A 19,589-nucleotide genomic window follows, 5' to 3' on the forward strand; every position below is an offset into this window, starting at 1 on the left:
AGTGGACGAGAAGCTGGGTATGAGTCAGTGTGCCCTTGTTGCCGAGAAGGCTAATGGCATTTTGGGCTATATAAGTAGAATCATTGCCAGCAGATCGAGGGACATGATCATTCCCCTCTATTCAGCTTTGGTGAGGCCTCATCTGGAGTACTGTGTCCAGTTTTGGGCCTCACACTACAAGAAGGATGTGGAAAAATTGGAAAGAGTCCAGCAGAGGGCAACACAAATTATTAGGGGCTGGAGCACATGATTTAGGAGGAGAGGCTGAGGGAACTGGGCTTATTTAGTCTGCAGAAGAGAAGAATGAGAGGGGTTTTGATAGCTACTTTCAACTACCTGAAAGGGGGTTCCAAAGAGGATGGATCTAGACTGTTCTCAGTGGTACCAGATGACAGAACAAGGAGTAATGGTCTCAAGTTGCAGTGTGGGAGGGTTAGGTTGGATATTAGGAAAAACTTGTTCACTAGGAGGGTGGCGAAGCACTAGGATGAGTTACCTAGGGAGGTGGTGGAATCTTCTTCCTTAGAGATTTTTAAGTTCAGGCTTGACAAAGCCCTGGCTGGGATGATTTAGTTGGGGATTGGTCCTGCTTTGAGCAGGGGGTTGGATTAGATGACCTCCTGAGGTCCCTTCCAACCCTGATATTCTATGATTCTAAGATTCAATGTTTGTCAGTACTTGCTCTGCAACCCTGGGTTTCCCACAATGATTTATTGCTGTAGCTCCCAGCCTGGGATGCTTACAGGCAGCCTATGGTATAGGACCTGCATGCTTGAAGTGTCTGTGTGATGGACAGCTCTGATTCAGCAACTTTGACCCCAGGAGCCTGTCTACAGCATCACAGCAGCTTCCAGAAGCCATGGTTATAACTAGCAAATGGACCCCAACACATTCACAGTTCTGAATTTTCCCAAAACAGTGTCCCCTGCATGGTCCAGTCATCTGCTGGACAGTTCAGAGAAATGATAAGGTCCGTTTTTTCTTCTAAAGACAAAAGCACATCCCAGCTTATTAACTTAATTGGGATAAATACACCCTTCACTGCAAACAGAGCACTGAGTTGGCTTACAGTAAAAATAAAACAAATTTATTAACTGGACATAGGTTAAGTGATGCCAAGTCAAAGGAATCAAGTTAGAAATAAAAGTGAAAAAAAAAACCATCTAGAAGTCTAAAACAATCTAGCAAGATACAAGTTCTGTTCAGGATGGTTTCTCTCACCAGTATTTAGCCTTAGATGGAGTTTACCACCCGCTTTGGGCTGCATTCCCAAGCAACCCGACTCCGAGAAGACCCGGTCCCGGCGCGCCGGGGGCCGCTACCGGCCTCACACCGTCCACGGGCACCTCTTAACGGTTTCACGCCCTCTTGAACTCTCTCTTCAAAGTTCTTTTCAACTTTCCCTTACGGTACTTGTTGACTATCGGTCTCGTGCCGGTATTTAGCATTAGATGGAGTTTACCACCCGCTTTGGGCTGCATTCCCAAGCAACCCGACTCCGAGAAGACCCGGTCCCGGCGCGCCAGTGTTTCTTCCCAGCCATAGCTGACTTTCCCTCAGTCAGCACCTTTTACAGAAGTAGAAGATGCTGACTCCCCTTGTCTTACTAGGTGAAAGATCTTTGCCTAAGCAGGTTTCTCATTCTCATCTACATTCACTTCCCAGAGACTTCAACTAAGAGGTGCGGGAAGGTCTGAAGTACCCAATTTTCTTATCTTGCAAGAGCTATGCTCCCTTGTGTTTGTCGGTTGATGGATGCCAAAGATGGCTTCTGTTCTTGCTTATATCTTCCAAAGTTCAATTACCTGGTTTCAAGAGGCAGGATGGCCACATGCTGTTCTTCCCTTCATGTGAACTTCACATCTGATTGCATGTAAATAGAGCTTCCATTGTTTTTTGGTCAGACCTTGCTTAATTTCATTGGAGACAGGCGATGTTCCCTCCTGTCTGAGAGAGACCTGTTTCTCTCTTTGTTTGGACACAGACTTTAAAGCCTAATATCAATTTGTTTCCAGAATGCATACATTTTACAAGGATATTAATCACAAATGTGTCACAGGCTTTCATAAAAATATCATTCTGTATACTTCTATAATACATTAATATTACATACAATCACTTGATTAAGTGACTCATCACCTGAGGTTCAGCCCCCACCCCCCATCTTTATAGACCAGTAAAATTTTGAAAAATATTCTTTGAAAAGTAAAACCCAGATCAACCTTCTCTCTTCTGCTGGGGCATAGATGCCAGGTCATCTCCTCCCCCTACTTGTTAGTTTTGTTTACCTGATATGTAAAATAAAATAAAATAAAAATAAAATAATAATAAAAACAATAATAAATGATACCTCACAAAGCATATTTTGTACAATGATTATTACGATTGTGTGTAGGGTGTGACTATGAGATGCTTAGGGTCAAATATGCCCTCAAGTTATCTGTTTGATATTAACCTGCTGGACTGCCTGGAGTTAAACCAGAGGAGACTGTAAAGGGGGAACCCACAAGAAACAAAACAATAAAGATGAGGCTCATTGAGAAAACAAAGGGTGGGCCACCAAGGAAGAAACTGTCTGTCTGACTCCATCCAGGCTAGAACAGTTTACTCTTCCTCAAGGCCAGATTCTTGGATCAAAGGGGAACTACAACCTCAAAGACCCTAGAAAAGAGAGGGGGCTTGGGTGAGCTAGTAGGGGCAGCTGATGGGGACAGTCAAAAGCTGTCAGACTGACACAAACAGACAGATGTTGCAAGCAGGACAGGTTGTTTCTAACTGCCAGAGATGGTGTTACCTGAGCTGACAGGAATTTACAAAAATGTAGGTAATACCCAGGTGCATGCCTTTGCTCTTTGTGCCGTGGAGACTTAAACTAATGCTTTGCTTTCAAGATGCTGTTTCTGTGTCGCTACAAATGTATGCAGCAACAGGACCCTGAAAGGAAATTCTTAGAGGTGCCAAAACACATTTGGGACTGTCTCGTTAACGTGGCTGGGAATGAGAGGGGATACAGCCCGAAGATCCAGTCTGAGATTAGTTGGACTGCATGGCTCCCACACAAAGGAAGGTGCAGGGAGCCAGGCCTGTCACTTAATAGGTGAATTTGAGAGGGATTGAAAAATGTCCAAAGGCACAGTTTGCTCCATAGCCATGAGAGAGGGTATGGAAGAGGCTGATTTCTCTTTCACAAACTCAGAGGGCCATATTCTCTAGCTCACTCTGTTCCCTTTGTGCATTCAGATGTCTCAAAGGGACTGGAGCCTTCCTATAACTCCACATGTAAGGACTGCCTAGGTGTGGCAGGAGCCTCCAGAGGGAGCCTCCAGAGGGCAGAACCAGAATAGCCAGATCATACATTTAATCTCCGCAACACCCGAACAGGGGCTGCTAACAGGAAGTTTCGCCAGGGAGCTCTCCAGGTGAAGGAGGAGCAAATACAACACCCTTGGGGTAAGTGACTGTCTGTAGTGTGTGTTTGTGGGTTACTCACTGTGTGCTGAGCTTGTGTTTGTCCGTTTGTTTCTTTGGTTGTTTGTTTGAAGGACCGTGTGCTGTGGCTGGCATTTAGAAGCTGTGAGCTTCAAAGGAAGGTTTGAAAGCTAGAAGCCTCTTCTAACTGGCTGAGCCTTAGTCAGTGGGCGGGGCTATCAAGCAGGCCAGGGCTTTATAAAGCAGTGCGCAAGCAACCAGGGAGCTTTGCAAACAGGGCCTGCTAACAGGGAGTTTCACCAGGGAGTTAGGAAGGGGAGTGGGAAGGGGGCAAAGGCCCCGTGCTGTTACTTTTGCTTTAAAACCTATAAACTAAACTACAGTCAAAACTTCTTGCTTTAAACAACCCCTTTATTAACTAGGAGACCATGCAGGCAGAAGCCCAGCAGCAGAGTGGGGGCTATCCAGTTTATTGTGCTGAGTGCAGCATGTATGATTACCTACCCTGTGGGCGGTGGCCTATGTGTGCAAGCGGTGCAATGAGCTCCTGGCCCTCAGAGACCATATACGGACTTTGGAGGCCAGGGTGGCGGAACTGGAGGAGCTAAGGGAGGCAGAGAGGTATGTTGAAGAGGCTTTCCGGGACACTGTAGAATTGTCCCACCTCTGGTCAGACAGCCCCTGCGTTGTTGAGGAGGATGAAAGGCCCAGGGAAGCAAAGTCAACGGGAGCAGAGGGAAACCTTCCCATAGTTGGGACCCTCCTTCCAGATGGTGTTGGGGTATGCTTTCGCACTGAGGTTACCTCTCTGGGGGAGGGAACTCCAGTTACTAGGAAAAGGCAGGTGTTAGTAATGGGAGATTTGATCATTAGAAACATAGATAGCTGGGTTTGTGATGACCAGGAGAACCGTAAGGTGACTGCCTGCCTGGTGCGAAGGTTGCAGATCTCTCGAGGCATCTAGACAGACTTATGTGTAGTGCTGGGGAGGAGCCGGTGGTCATGGTACATGTAGGTACCAATGACATTTTATTCATAAGTGATCTGGAGAAAGGGGTAAAAACTGAGGTGTCAAAGTTTGCAGATGATACTAAACTGCTCAAGATAGTTAAGACCAAAGCAGACTGTGAAGAACTTCAAAAAGATTTCACAAAACTAAGTAACTGGGCAACAAAATGGCAAATGAAATTTAATGTGGATAAATGTAAAGTAATGCACATTGGAAAAAGTAACCCCAACTATACATACAATATGATGGGGGCTAATTTAGCTACAACAAATCAGGAAAAAGTTCTTTGAGTCATCGTGGATAGTTCTCTGAAGATGTCCATGCGGTGTGCAGAGGCGGTCAAAAAAGCAAACAGGATGTTAGGAATCATTAAAAAAGGATAGAGAATAAGACAGAGAATATATTATTGCCCTTATATAAATCCATGGTACATTCACATCTTGAATACTGCATACAGATGTGGTCTCCACATATCAAAAAAGATATACTGGCACTAGAAAAGGTTCAGAGAAGGGCAACTAAAATGATTAGGGGTTTGGAGTGAGTCCCATATGAGGAGAGATTAAAGAGGCTAGGACTTTGCAGCTTGGAAAAGAGGACACTAAGAGGGGATATGATAGAGGTATATAAAATTATGAGTGTTGTGGAGAAAGTGGATAAGGAAAAGTTATTTACTTATTCCCATAATACAAGAACTAGGGGTCACCAAATGAAATTAATAGGCAGCACGTTTAAAACAAATAAAAGGAAGTTCTTCTTCACACAGCACACAGTCAGCTTGTGGAACTCCTTACCTGAGGAGGTTATGAAGGCTAGGACTATAACAGCGTTTAAAAGAGAACCTCCATGAATTTATCTAGTTAAGTCCATTAATGGCTACTAGCCACGATGGGTAAGGAATGGTGTCCCTAGACTCTGTTTGTTTGTCAGAGGGTGGAAATGGATGGCAGGAGACAGATCACTTGATCATTACCTGTTGGGTTCACTCCCTCTGGGGCACCTGGCATTGGCCACTGTCAGTAGACAGGATACTGGGCTAGATGGACTTTTGGTCTGACCCAGTACGGCCGTTCTTATGTTAACACCTGGCATAAGAGGCATGCAAAGAGGCATCTTGAGGGTGAGGAGAAAGAATACCCATAATGCAATGGACTCCAGAGCTATCACTTGCTGTGAGCTGGTCCAATGGCGACCAAGGCGAACATGTGTAAGTTAGAGCAGCCAGCCCTTACACTGCTCTAATCTGCGCTGGGCCAAAAACTATGGAGTCTTAAGCAATTGCCTTACAATCCCATTGTAATAAAGCCCTCAGATGGCCAGGTGGCCCAGCGGGGAGTGCACCCAACATCACCTCTCAGCGGCAAGGCCTTTCTTTACAGTTCCTCGAAAAGTGACCAGCACATCCCTCTGGCAGCGGCTCCTACGCAGGGGGTGGGGGCAGAGTCAGTGCTCAAGACGGGGGCAGCGCACAGGGACCCCCTATTCTCCCCGCCCCCAGGGGCCACAGGTAGGGTGCCAGCCGCTTCTGGGAGCGGCACGAAGCAATGGCAGGCAGGAAGTCTGCCTTAGTCCCACTGTGCTGCCAGACTGTTAGCACCCAAAATCTCCCAGTAGCCTCTGGGAGATAGGGCTTGATTCCAGAAGACTCCCAGCTGGGTTGGCAACCCTAGCTCCAACCCAAAGCCGTATGAGATTCAGCAATGTCCAGCACCCTGGAGTGCCCTTGGAGTTACCCCCCACCCCCTCTGGATCACCTCCTACCATCTCTCTCTCCCCCACCGGTACAAGCCCAATTCAAGGTAACAAAAGAAAAATAAATGAGACCAAAATCTTCAGCCCCAACTGCGCTCAGCATGCAGTCCTACTCCCCACCAAGAGGCTTCTTTAGTACCCTTGTCCAGGAGCTCTCAGGGTAGGTGTATCTTCTTCCCCAGTCTCTCTATGACTGAGCTGGGATGCTCCCTTTTAAGCTTCCTCTCCATAAGAACATAAGAAAGGCCGTACCGGGTCAGACCAAAGGTCCATCTAGCCCAGTATCTGTCTACCGACAGTGGCCAATGCCAGGTGCCCCTGAGGGAGTGAACCTAAAAGGCAACGATCAAGTGATCTCTCTCCTGCCATCCATCTCCATCCTCTGACGAACAGAGGCTAGGGACACCATTCTTACCCATCCTGGCTAATAGCCATTTATGGACTTAGCCACCATGAATTTATCCAGTCCCCTTTTAAACATTGTTATAGTCCTAGCCTTCACAACCTCCTCAGGTAAGGAGTTCCACAAGTTGACTGTGCGCTGCGTGAAGAAGAATTTCCTTTTATTTGTTTTAAACCTGCTGCCTATTAATTTCATTTGGTGACCCCTAGTTCTTGTATTATAGGAATAAGTAAATAACTTTTCCTTATCCACTTTCTCAACATCACTCATGATTTTATATACCTCTATCATGTCCCCCCTTAGTCTTCTCTTTTCCAAACTGAAGAGTCCTAGCCTCTTTAATCTTTCCTCATATGGGACCCTCTCTAAACCCCTAATCATTTTAGTTGCTCTTTTCTGAACCTTTTCTAGTGCTAGAATATCTTTTTTGAGGTGAGGAGACCACATCTGTACACAGTATTCGAGATGTGGGCGTACCATAGATTTATATAAGGGCAATAATATATTCTCAGTCTTATTCTCTATCCCCTTTTTAATGATTCCTAACATCCTGTTTGCTTTTTTGACCGCCTCTGCACACTGCGTGGACATCTTCAGAGAACTATCCACGATAACTCCAAGATCTTTTTCCTGACTCGTTGTAGCTAAATTAGCCCCCATCATGTTGTATGTATAGTTGGGGTTATTTTTTTCCAATGTGCATTACTTTACATTTATCCACATTAAATTTCATTTGCCATTTTGTTGCCCAATCACTTAGTTTTGTGAGATCTTTTTGAAGTTCTTCACAATCTGCTTTGGTCTTAACTATCTTGAGTAGTTTAGTATCATCTGCAAACTTTGCCACCTCACTGTTTACCCCTTTCTCCAGATCATTTATGAATAAATTGAATAGGATTGGTCCTAGGACTGACCCTTGGGGAACATCACTAGTTACCCCTCTCCATTCTGAGAATTTACCATTAATTCCTACCCTTTGTTCCCTGTCCATTAACCAGTTCTCAATCCATGAAAGGACCTTTCCTTTTATCCCATGACAGCTTAATTTACGTAAGAGCCTTTGGTGAGGGACCTTGTCAAAGGCTTTCTGGAAATCTAAGTACACTATGTCCACCGGATCCCCCTTGTCCACATGTTTGTTGACCCCTTCAAAGAACTCTAATAGATTAGTAAGACACGATTTCCCTTTACAGAAACCATGTTGACTATTGCTCAAGAGTTTATGTTTTTCTATGTATCTGACAATTTTATTCTTTACTATTGTTTCAACTAATTTGCCCGGTACCGACGTTAGACTTACCGGTCTGTAATTGCCGGGATCACCCCTAGAGCCCTTTTTAAATATTGGCGTTACATTAGCTAACTTCCAGTCATTGGGTACCGAAGCCGATTTAAAGGACAGGTTACAAACCTTAGTTAATAGTTCCGCAACTTCACATTTGAGTTCTTTCAGAACTCTTGGGTGAATGCCATCTGGTCCCGGTGACTTGTTAATGTTGAGTTTATCAATTAATTCCAAAACCTCCTCTAGTGACACTTCAATCTGTGACAGTTCCTCAGATTTGTCACCTACAAAAGCCAGCTCAGGTTTGGGAATCTCCCTAACATCCTCAGCCGTGAAGACTGAAGCAAAGAATCCATTTAGTTTCTCCGCAATGACTTTATCATCTTTAAGCGCTCCTTTTGAATTTTGATCATCAAGGGGCCCCACTGGTTGTTTAGCAGGCTTCCTGCTTCTGATGTACTTAAAAAACATTTTGTTATTACCTTTGGAGTTTTTGGCTAGCCGTTCTTCAAACTCCTCTTTGGCTTTTCTTATTACACTCTTGCACTTAAGTTGGCAGTGTTTGTGCTCCTTTCTATTTGCCTCACTAGGATTTGACTTCCACTTTTTAAAGGAAGTCTTTTTATCTCTCATTGCTTCTTTTACATGGTTGTTAAGCCACGGTGGCTCTTTTTTAGTTCTCTTACTGTTTTTCTTAATTTGGGGTATACATTGAAGTTGGGCCTCTATTATGGTGTCTTTAAAAAGGGCCCACGCAACTTGCAGGGATTTCACTTTAGTCACTGTACCTTTTAACTTTTGTCTAACTAACCCCCTCATTTTTGTATAGTTCCCCCTTTTGAAATTAAAGGCCACAGTGTTGGGCAGTTGAGATGTTCTTCCCCTCACAGGGATGTTGAATGCTATTATATTATGGTCACTATTTCCAAGCGGTCCTGCTATAGTTACCTCTTGGACCAGCTCCTGCGCTCCACTCAAGATTAAATCTAGAGTCGCCTCTCCCCGTGTGGGTTCCCGTACCAGCTGCTCCATGAAGCAGTCATTTAAAGTATCGAGAAATTTTATCTCGGCATTTCGTCCTGAAGTGAAATGTTCCCAGTCAATATGGGGATAATTGAAATCCCCCACTATTATTGGGTTCTTAATTTTGATAGCCTCTCTAATTTCCCTTAGCATTTCATCATCACTATTACTGTCCTGGTCAGGTGGTCGATAATAGATCCCTACTGTTATATTTTTACTAGAGCATGAAATTTCTATCCATAGAGACTCTATGGAACCTGTGGATTCGCTTAAGATTTTTACTTCATTTGAATCTACACTTTCTTTAACATATAGTGCCACTCCTCCCCCTGCACGGCCTGTTCTGTCCTTCCGATATATTTTGTACCCCGGAATGATTGTGTCCCATTGATTGCTCTCAGTCCACCAGGTTTCTCTCCAGTTGGAGCAAGCTCTGCAGGTCTGGAGGGGGTGGAGCTACCTGGGCCAAGTATTGTCCTTTAACCTCTTCAGGCCCAGCCTGGGGCTTCATAGACCCTATCACACCTGTACCTAGGCACGGCTGTGCTCAACTTCTGTCAGCCCAGATTTAGATTCTCTACTTAATTATTTTTTTTAAGTGCTTGGGACCTTTTAGGGACTAATGTCAGAAGTATGTTTCCCTAAAGTCTACCTGAGTGTGGGATGGAGGAAGATTATGAAGAGAGATGTTTTTGCTGCCTTCTCCAAGCTCGGGCAGCCATGTCTCACCACTCACTCAGTGGGGCTTTGGAGAAGAGGGGAAAGCAGTGGATGTGCTATTTCTGGACTTTAGCAAAGCTTTTGATACAGTCTCCCACAGTATTCTTGCCAGCAAGTTAAAGAAGTATGGGCTGGATGAATGGACGGTAAGGTGGATAGAAAACTGGCTAGATGGTCGGGCTCAACGGGTAGTGATCAATGGTTCCATGTCTAGTTGGCAGCCGGTATCAAGTGGAGTGCCCCAAGGGTCGGTGCTGGGGCCGGTTTTATTCAATATCTTCATTAACGATCTGGAGGATGGTGTGGACTGCACCCTTAGCAAGTTTGCAGATGACACTAAACTGGGAGGAGAGGTTGATACGCTGGAGGGTAGGGCTAGGATACAGAGAGACCTAGACAAATTAGAGGATTGGGCCAAAAGAAATATGATGAGGTTCAACAAGGACAAGTGCAGAGTCCTGCACTTAGGACGGAAGAATCCCATGCACTGCTACAGACTAGGGACTGAATGGCTGGGCAGCAGTTCTGCAGAAAAGGACCTAGGGGTTACGGTGGATGAAAAGCTGAATATGAGTCAACAGTGTGACCTTGTTGCCAAAAAGGCTAATGGCATTTTGGGTTGTATAAGTAGGGGCATTTCCAGCAGATCGAGGGATGTGATCATTCCCCTCTACTCAGCACTGGTGAGGCCTCATTTGGAGTACTGTGTCCAGTTTTGGGCCCCACGCTACAAGAAGGATGTGGACAAATTGGAGAGAGTCCAGCGGAGGGCAACAAAAATGATTAGGGGGCTGGAGCACATGACTTATGAGGAGAGGCTGAGGGAACTGGGATTGTTTAGTCTGCAGAAGAGAAGAATGAGGGGGGATTTGATAGCTGCTTTCAACTACCTGAAAGGGGGTTCCAAAGAGGATGGATCTAGACTGTTCTCAGTGGTAGAAGATGACAGAACAAGGAGTAATGGTCTCAAGTTGCAGAGGGGGAGGTTTAGGTTGGACATTAGGAAAAACTTTTTCACTAGTAGGGTGGTGAAGAACTGGAATGGGTTACCTAGGGAGGTAGTGGAATCTCCTTCCTTAGAGGTTTTTAAGGTCAGGCTTGACAAAGCCCTGGCTGGGATGATTTAGTTGGGTTTGGTCCTGCTTTGAGCAGGGGGTTGGACTAGATGACCTCCTGAGGTCCCTTCCAACCCTGAGATTCTATGATTCTATGACACTTATTTATCTGAAAAGCCCTTGAAGTATATGGGGGGGGGGGGAAATCCACAGATATAAAAAGCTTTGTTGGGATTATTAATGCAACAAGTTACAAAATATCTGCAGCTGCTCTCAAAGTAGGTTATTTCTCAGCAATATTTCCCTGTGTTCTCTTTTACATATAGAAGGGAGATAAAAAATAAAAATACAATAGATTTATAGCAAAGATGATGTACTGAACCCTGGTTTTGTTTCTATTCATATTGTTCCATATTCACTTTCATTACTAGGTTTAATCTTTTACACTACTGGATTGCCAATCACCTATGTCTCTGCCACTTAATATTTCCCCCTTTTTGTTCTTCAGTATAATTTCCTCTCAGGAATTAAATTAAAACAGGAATAGAGAGTAAGCCATGCCCCACTTCTATGTAATATGTAGATATAAATACATTATACCATGTACACAGGGATTTGGCAAGCATTTTCCTCATATTTAGAGTAAAGCTGCATTAAATGCACTGTTTCATTAAAGCTAGTGCTGTTGCTGTCATATTGTCATCTGATTTTTTATTTCTATAATTTTCTATTTCAATCCAATTCATTCTACCTATTGGATAATTACTTAAGAGCTAAAGCACAATAGTTACTCTCAAGCTTCCATAGTCTTCAATTCCAGGTTCTCTTCGATAATCTACCATAGTCTAATAAAGCGCCACCTAACACATGACAACATGTCTACAGCAAACGCTCCATTAAAAAAGATAAATTTCTTTCAAAAGATGTTACTTATGAAGTTTTTAGCACTTTGTCATAAATGACTAGGTGAGAAATTATGTAATAGAACACATGGCCTAGGGCTTGTAGAAAAATTTCCATCAAAACTAGATTTTTAGCCTAAATGTTGAAAATTTTCCAGAAAAACTTAATCAGATCTAATATTGACCCTAATCAAGCAAAGTATTAAAACATGTGACAAATCCCACAGAAGTCTATGTGACTTCTCATATGCATAATGTTAGGTGTGTGACTAAGAACTTTGCTGCTTTGGGACCATTATGAGTAAGATACATTAGAAAAGAGAGCAGCTCTTGCTTTGTATCATACTTTTAATCATCAAAGCAGTTTACAAACCATAACTAATCAATCCTGACAATATCCCCATTAGGTAGGTAAATATGGTACTCTTTTATTTATTATTTTTGCACAGTTGAAGAAAAACAATCTACCTAAATCCAAGGCCAAAGAGTAAATCAAGCAGAGCAGAGATTAGAACTCTATGTGAAAATAACCTTACCATTATATACCATAATGGAGGGGAATTCAGGGAACAGTTTTGACAGGACCAACTACTGGAACAATATTTGGGGGTCCAATTAATTCCATAGAATGAACTTGTCCCTAATTTAAACACCAGTGGATTTTACACGAAAAATGAGTTTGACCCATGGTTCTTGTTTAACTCAAATACAGCTTTGTTTATTATTATTATTTTTTGACTGATTATTTTGTTTTTCTAACTTGACTTTCTTTTTTACATGATCAGATTGCATAGACTATATAATGTCACAGTTCTGGTACAACATTTATCTTCACATTTGACAGGACAGTGAAAACTTCGTTATAGCTGAGTATGCCAGTGTAAGTACTAGAGACTGTCTGGATGCAACATTTATCTTTCAGTGTTCAATCTCCAACAAAGCAAAGGATTTTTTAATTGGTTTTTTTTTTAATTTAAGGCTTTCCACTCTAAGACTTCCATTTCAGCTGAAGTTTTGCAAACATGGTGCAGTATGGCCGAGTGGATAGACTGGAGTAGTAGGAATCCAGTCCCACTTCTGTCAAGTATCAGAGGGGTAGCCATGTTAGTCTGGGTCTGTAAAAGCACCAAAGAGTCCTGTGGCACCTTATAGACTAACAGACGTACTGGAGCATGAGCTTTCATGGGTGAATACCCACTTCGTCGGATGCATCTGACCCCTCACGGGGTGAGATGCATAGCAGGCTTCCCTTCAATGTCTGTGCCATTTGGCTTCCTACCACAGAGGAAAACAGCTTGCACTTCATGAATGAGCAGCATTCACAGCCTTCATTCATAAACAAGAACATCGCATGTGTTCCACATTGAACCACCTCAGATCCTTCCTTAGTTACTTTTCATAGCAGTCATTACTTATTTCAGAATAACCCTTTGCATCCTGGAACCAGGTAGCATCAAGGTGCTCTGCTACCTTGACAATGCCTGTGATTTTAGTATCCCATTCATAGATATCCTAACTTCTTACTGTTGTATATTTATTCTTTCCTAACTTCTTACTGTTGTATATTTATTCTTAGCTATGACAATTTATTAAACTAATGCAGATCAAACTTCCTAAGTGTTTAGAATGTTGCACTATTAAAATATCAATGTAAAATCAGAAAAGGACTAATAGATCTATTTTAGGTATTCACATGGCCTCATTACCATTGTATCTGAGCATCTCACAATCATGAATGTATTTATTCTCACAATATCTCTGGGAGGCGCTATTAGCCCCATATTACAGATCATCTAGTCTGACCTCCTGTATAAAGCAGGCCACAGAATATCAGCAATTGCATTACTATGAGGTCACTGTACTTCCTTGTTGTGACCTTAAGAATCCCTCAGTGTCAACTGGCATAGATCTTACTGCTCTGTCAGCAACTCCTGCCATACTGGACAACTCATTACACCTCACACACTAGTGTCATAGTATTTATCAATATAGAGTGTTGTGTGAGGTATCAGATGAAAGCTGGTGACATACTGGTCATTAATATTGTGGTGAAATGTATGTACTGACACTACATAAGGAATTGTGTATATACACTGACATTATGTTTTCATATCTGTAAGAAGGCAGAGTGCACAAACAGGTCTTCTGCCAGACAGAAGCATGTCTATTCACCAGTTCCAGTCTTCACTGTAAATTAAGCATTGTAGAACCAAACACAAAGGAAATCCCTTTTGCATATTAAGTCAACAGGAAAAACAGGTTGACCAGAGGAGATGAAGCCAACAGGGGAGAGCACACTGGAGCCTCAACCCCAGGGCTCATCTTGACTCTGTAAACAAAGACAATAAACTTTGAGATGTATAAGGAGCAGGAGGAGAACTTTTTGTCACGCATTTCCTGAGGAAACCCATTGAAGGGTATAGGGAGAAATCAAGAAAATCTGGATCCTGATATCACTGAAAAAAATCAGCAAACTCTGCAAGAGGTCTCAGAGTGAGAAACTATTTGAGATACAGGAGGTTAGTCTGTCAAAGTTATGATCAGTCTCTTAGAGTTTTATATTTTTTATTTGTAACCATCATTCTTAGTCAATACTCACTTGAATCTTTGAATCTCTATTCTTTATTAAGCATATACACAATGTGCCTAGCCTTTTAATAGTGTCATCATCAGCCAGGTGGAGAATCGGCAGTCCACCATCAAAATAAGTCAGTGGACATCATCAATGATATGCGACATAGTCTGAAGTTGACCACATCTGCATCCCGGGTCATTAGAAAAACCCCATTTAAGGAGATTAGGAGCACAGTTGCCCTGTCCTGTTCGAAACAGATTCAGAAATGACCACAGGTGCCTTGGCAGATCAAAACCTGGTTGACAGATGGTTGGGTCAGTGACGAGAGAGTGATTAACAACTGTTGTCACTGACCACTCGTTGCACCAAGAAGATTCCTCTGTCATGTCCTGTGGTGACCTAAATGACCATAAAGGGTGTCTAGAAGGGTGGTTGAAGATGTGTATGTACAAAGGCAGGTCGCTATTCTCACGGATCTTGGCCAGCAGCATGACAGAGGCCTTCTCACGACAAATATGGGGTGGTGCTACATTACTGAGTATCAGTAGCCATGGCAACAGAGTTGCCCGTAAAGTCCTGGTAACAATATGCACAGATTTCTTAAGCTGTACATCAACCAGCCTCGTGTGAGATGAGTGACATCAGACAGGAGCACAGTACTCTGCTGTTGAATAGCAGAGGGCAAGGGCTGATGTTCTAAGCTTCTGGGCTCCAAGTTGAACTGGCCAATTTTCTGAGCAGGTTGTTCAGAGTGCTGACTTTGGCTGCCATCTTCCTCAAGTGTCTGCGGTATGTTAATGACCTATCCAATATCACACCAAGGTAAATCAGGTTTGGATCATGATGCAGGCATTGGTCATTGAGTAAAATGTTTAACTCATGGCTTTCACTTGCATTATGCAGATGAAACCATCTTGGAAAAGCTCAGCTGCAGGTGCCATTGAATACAATAGTCTGCCATGAGCTTCATATCATTCAAGACCGTGTCAATTTCTGAGAAGTACTGAGGTTGGTAGCTGCAGCAGATGTCACCCACATAGATAAACTTGTGCAAGAGTGTAGCTGGCAGGTCATTGATATACACATTGAACAGTATCAGTGAAAGAACTGAGCCTTGAAGAAGTCCGTTGATCTAACACTTTCAAGAGATACAGCAGTTGCCCATGTGTACTTTAACCCCCCTGTTTTGGAGAAAGAGTTCTACTACTTCAGTCCCCCAACACTGGGCAATGTGAGAGTTTAAACAAAACACCTTTATGCCAAACTGTATCATAGGCGGTGGTCAAATCCAAGAAGACGGCTCCCATCTTTAGATTTTGTTGAAAACCATTTTTGATAAAGGTGGTCAAGGCCACGACATGATCACAGATGCTGCGTCCTTTCCTGAACCCTGTCTGCTTGACCTGCAAGACATCACCCAAATCTGGAGTGATTCATTGGAGGACCAAATACTCACACTGACAGCAAGGATATTGGGCAATAACTCAACACGTTGTAGGGGACCTTGCCCAGCTTAAGAATGGCAATTGCTTGACGCCAAGTGTGGGGGTAACTTCTTCTCATTAATGATCCATATGTAAAAGTTAGTAACCCACTGTGATGCTTTTGGTCCAAAGTGCTTGTTTCACTGCCTTGTTTCCCTTGTTCTTTCTACCAAAGTGATCAATTCTTAACACACATTCTATAAAGCCCAAAGGACACACCAATTTAAAATGTCTGATACAGAAGAGCTCCATGCCAATTCAGATATTTAAAAATCCTGGGTTATAGTCCCAGCTTTCCATTTACTTGTGATCTTGGGAAAGGCACCCTTAACCTCTCTGTGCCTCAATTTTATCACATATAAAGCACCTTATTGACAAGAGTATTGTCATGGTTAAGGAATATTTATAAAGTGTTTTGTTTGAAAGGTACCAAAGTGTTCCCCCGAAACAAAATTAAAGAAACTTATGAATTCAGGTACAAATATCAGAGGGATAGCCGTGTTAGTCTGGATCTGTAAAAGCAGCAAAGAGTCCTGTGGCACCTTATAGACTAACAGACGTATTGGAGCATGAGCTTTCGTGGGTGAATATCCACATTGTTGGATGCATGTAGTGGAAATATCCAGGGGCAGGTATATATATGCAAGCAAGAAGCAGGCTAGAGATAAAGAGGTTAGTTCAATCAATCAGGGAGGATGAGGCCCTGTTCTAGCAGTTGAGGTGTGAAAACCAAGGGAGGAGAAACTGCTTTTGTAGTTGGCTAGCCATTCACAGTCTTTGTTTAATCCTGAGCTGATGGTATCAAATTTACAGATGAACTGGAGCTCAGCAGTTTCTCTTTGAAGTCTGGTCCTGAAGTTTTTTTGTTGTAGGATGGCTACCTTTAAATCTGCTATTGTGTGTCCAGGGAGGTTGAAGTGTTATCCTACAGGTTTTTGTATATTGCCATTCCTAATATCTGACTTGTGTCCATTTATCCTTTTCCATAGGGACTGCCCGGTTTGGCCGATGTACAAAGCAGAGGGGCATTGCTGGCATATGATGGCGTATATTACATTGGTGGACGTGCAGGTGAACGAACCGGTGATGGTGTGGCTGATCTGGTTAGGTCCTGTGATGGTGTCGCTGGTGTAGATATGTGGGCAGAGTTGGCATTGAGGTTTGTTGCATGGATTGGTTCCTGAGTTAGAGTTACTATGGTGCAGTGTGCAGTTACTGGTGAGAATGCTTCAGGTTGGCATGTTGTCTGTGGGCGAGGACTGGCCTGCCACCCAAGGCCTGTGAAAGTGAGGGATCATTGTCCAGGATGGGTTGTAGATCCCTGATGATCCGTTGGAGAGGTTTTAGCTGGGGACTGTATGTGATGGCCAGTGGAGTTCTGATGGTTTCTTTCTTGGGTTTGTCTTGTAGTAGGAGGCTTCTGTGTACAGTTTTCTTGAGAATACACATACTGTAGCCTGCAGGAGTTTCCTTGACACAGACATTGTTAGTGTGACTTGTTCTTAGGGTAAAAATGTAAACAAAAACTGATGCATTCTCAGATAAAAGTAAAATTTGAGACTACACACACACTGTATCCTGCAGTAGCTCCCTTGACACAAACCTTGTTTGTGTGAGCTGCCTTAAGAGTACACATGTAAACAAGAAAGAAAAGTACAGTTTAGAAAAAATGTAGAAGACAAATTCTCTAGTGGTGCCAGTAGAGCTGCAGCCCTATTTACTTCAATAGAGTGGCAGCTGTTTACACCAGTGTAGAATTTAGTCCTATATTTTAAACAACTACCTTAGAAAACCCTGCCAAAAAAACCTAACCGGAGCCAAGTTTATAAGCCTTTAAACTTGACTTGTTAGATAAAAAATTGTTTAATTGGAAAGACAGCTTTTAGAAGAGTTCTGGGTTCTCCTCAAGATTCAGCAACTTCAAAAGGACTGCCTGCAGAGTCAGAGTGGTTTGCATTTAAACTGACAACATTATGAATGCTACCAAAGGCTTTAGGCTCTCACTGGGTTTTAAATCCTGAAGTACATCCTGATTTATTTAATGTTTCTTAGAGATAGAGAACAGAGTAGAAAGAAATCTTACAACTTCCCCCGTTTATTTCAGCTTCCATCTTTCAGCCAGAGATTACTTTTCACAGTGAAAATATATGCCTATACAAAACAACAAAAACAAAACTAATCAATCTTATGAAAAAGCAGCCTCTGATTCTCCAGTGCCTTGCACCTTATTTATTCACGCTTGTGCAAAGTGAGACTAAAACCCACTACCAAATCAGAATGATAGCATTGAACACCCATTTTGCATTGGTGTAAATCTTTGGTTCCCAAACTTTAGTCCTGCAGCTCCCTGTATTTTAAAACTTGGTGACCTCCCACAACCAAATACCATTAAAAAACCCCAACAACAACAAAACTCTCCAAACACTAGATTCAAGATTTCAGGACACTAAATTCAAGGGTGACACTAGAGTTGACATTTTTGCAACTTAATTCAACTGCATACAGTTTGTTTAATTATACAATTCAATCTAATCCATCTTTTTACAACTGTAATTTGAAAATACGGATTTCTTTTAGCACGCTTGGACAAGGTTTTTGTGAGACAAATGTGCCTGTTTCCAACTGCACCATATTTGGTTGAATCTCTTATAGTGCCAGACTTAAGTAGTTTTCCAAGTTTAAATGATTTCTATGTTTATTTTTCATATAAATCATTGCGGAAATCGAGAGTTGGAGAGATAACTGGATGCAAATGGAAACCGTATTTTCATTGCTTCATCAAAGAGCTCTTCACACATACCTTTAACAGGAATCCAGAAGTTTCTGTTTTGATAGATTTGAAAACCATGATCTTCAGTGTGTGCTCATTCAACAATTTAGTGATTTTCTTGAGATATTTAAGTTTGGAATGGAGTCGACAGTTACCAAGAATGGGTTTTGAATCCAGTTGGTATCTGGAGATTCACATTCAACTCCAGGAAAATATTCATCAAACTGGGAATACAGTCCAACAAATGAGTGAATATTTGGTCTTTAATAGTGTTTTGATCTCTTTCACACTGTTTTTAAAACAGTGGGTCTTAAACTTTTTTACTGGTGACCCCTTTCACACAGCAAGTCTAAACACACTTTTTAATATATTTAACACCATTATAAATACTGGAGGCAAGTGGGGTTTGGGGTGGAGGTTGACAGCTCATGATCCCCCATGTAATAATCTCACGACCCCCTGAAGGGTCCCGATCCCCAGTTTGAGCATCCCTGTTTTAAAATGTCTGATAAACATTGGAAACATCTTGGTAACAAACTTTTCGGCGTGGCATCTTGAAAGACAAAGCTTCTTCACAAAGCCTCTGATTTTCTCTCTTGAACCAAGTATATTTGTATTCCATCTTGCAATGTTAAGTTCAATGGATTTAATTTGCCAAATATGTCTACCAGGTAAGATATAGTAGTCAAGAAATTCACATCATGCATGTAATTTTCATGGTCTTTCTTCCCCCTCAAGGAAGAAATTTGGTGGTGTTAGTTTGTATTACTGAAACATGGTGGGATACTGACATGATTGAAGTGTTAAAAGCAATGGTTATAACCTAATTAGGAAGGATCAAGTGAGCAAAAGGGGTGGGGAAGTAGCACTCGCTGTCAAAAATGGCGCTACCTATTTCTGAGTCACTGACAACTCAGAAGAATATGATCTCGATTGCTTATACATTAATGTCCTAACTTATAAAAGCACAATTTGGGGTATTAGTTGTAGTCTTCTACAGACCACCAAATCGCACTAGGGAACAGGATGACCAGCTGCTTACGCTCCTATCTACAATGTGTAGGAAAAAAAGCTGCTCCTGGGAGAGTTCAGTTTTGGTGCCATGTCCTGGAGGTCTCATGCTGCCAATTCTAAAAACATCCTAGGAATTTCTAAATATTATAGACAATTTCCTAACTCAAA

This window comes from Mauremys mutica, chromosome 1 (assembly GCF_020497125.1).
Source record: "Mauremys mutica isolate MM-2020 ecotype Southern chromosome 1, ASM2049712v1, whole genome shotgun sequence".
Classification (NCBI taxonomy): domain Eukaryota; kingdom Metazoa; phylum Chordata; order Testudines; family Geoemydidae; genus Mauremys; species Mauremys mutica.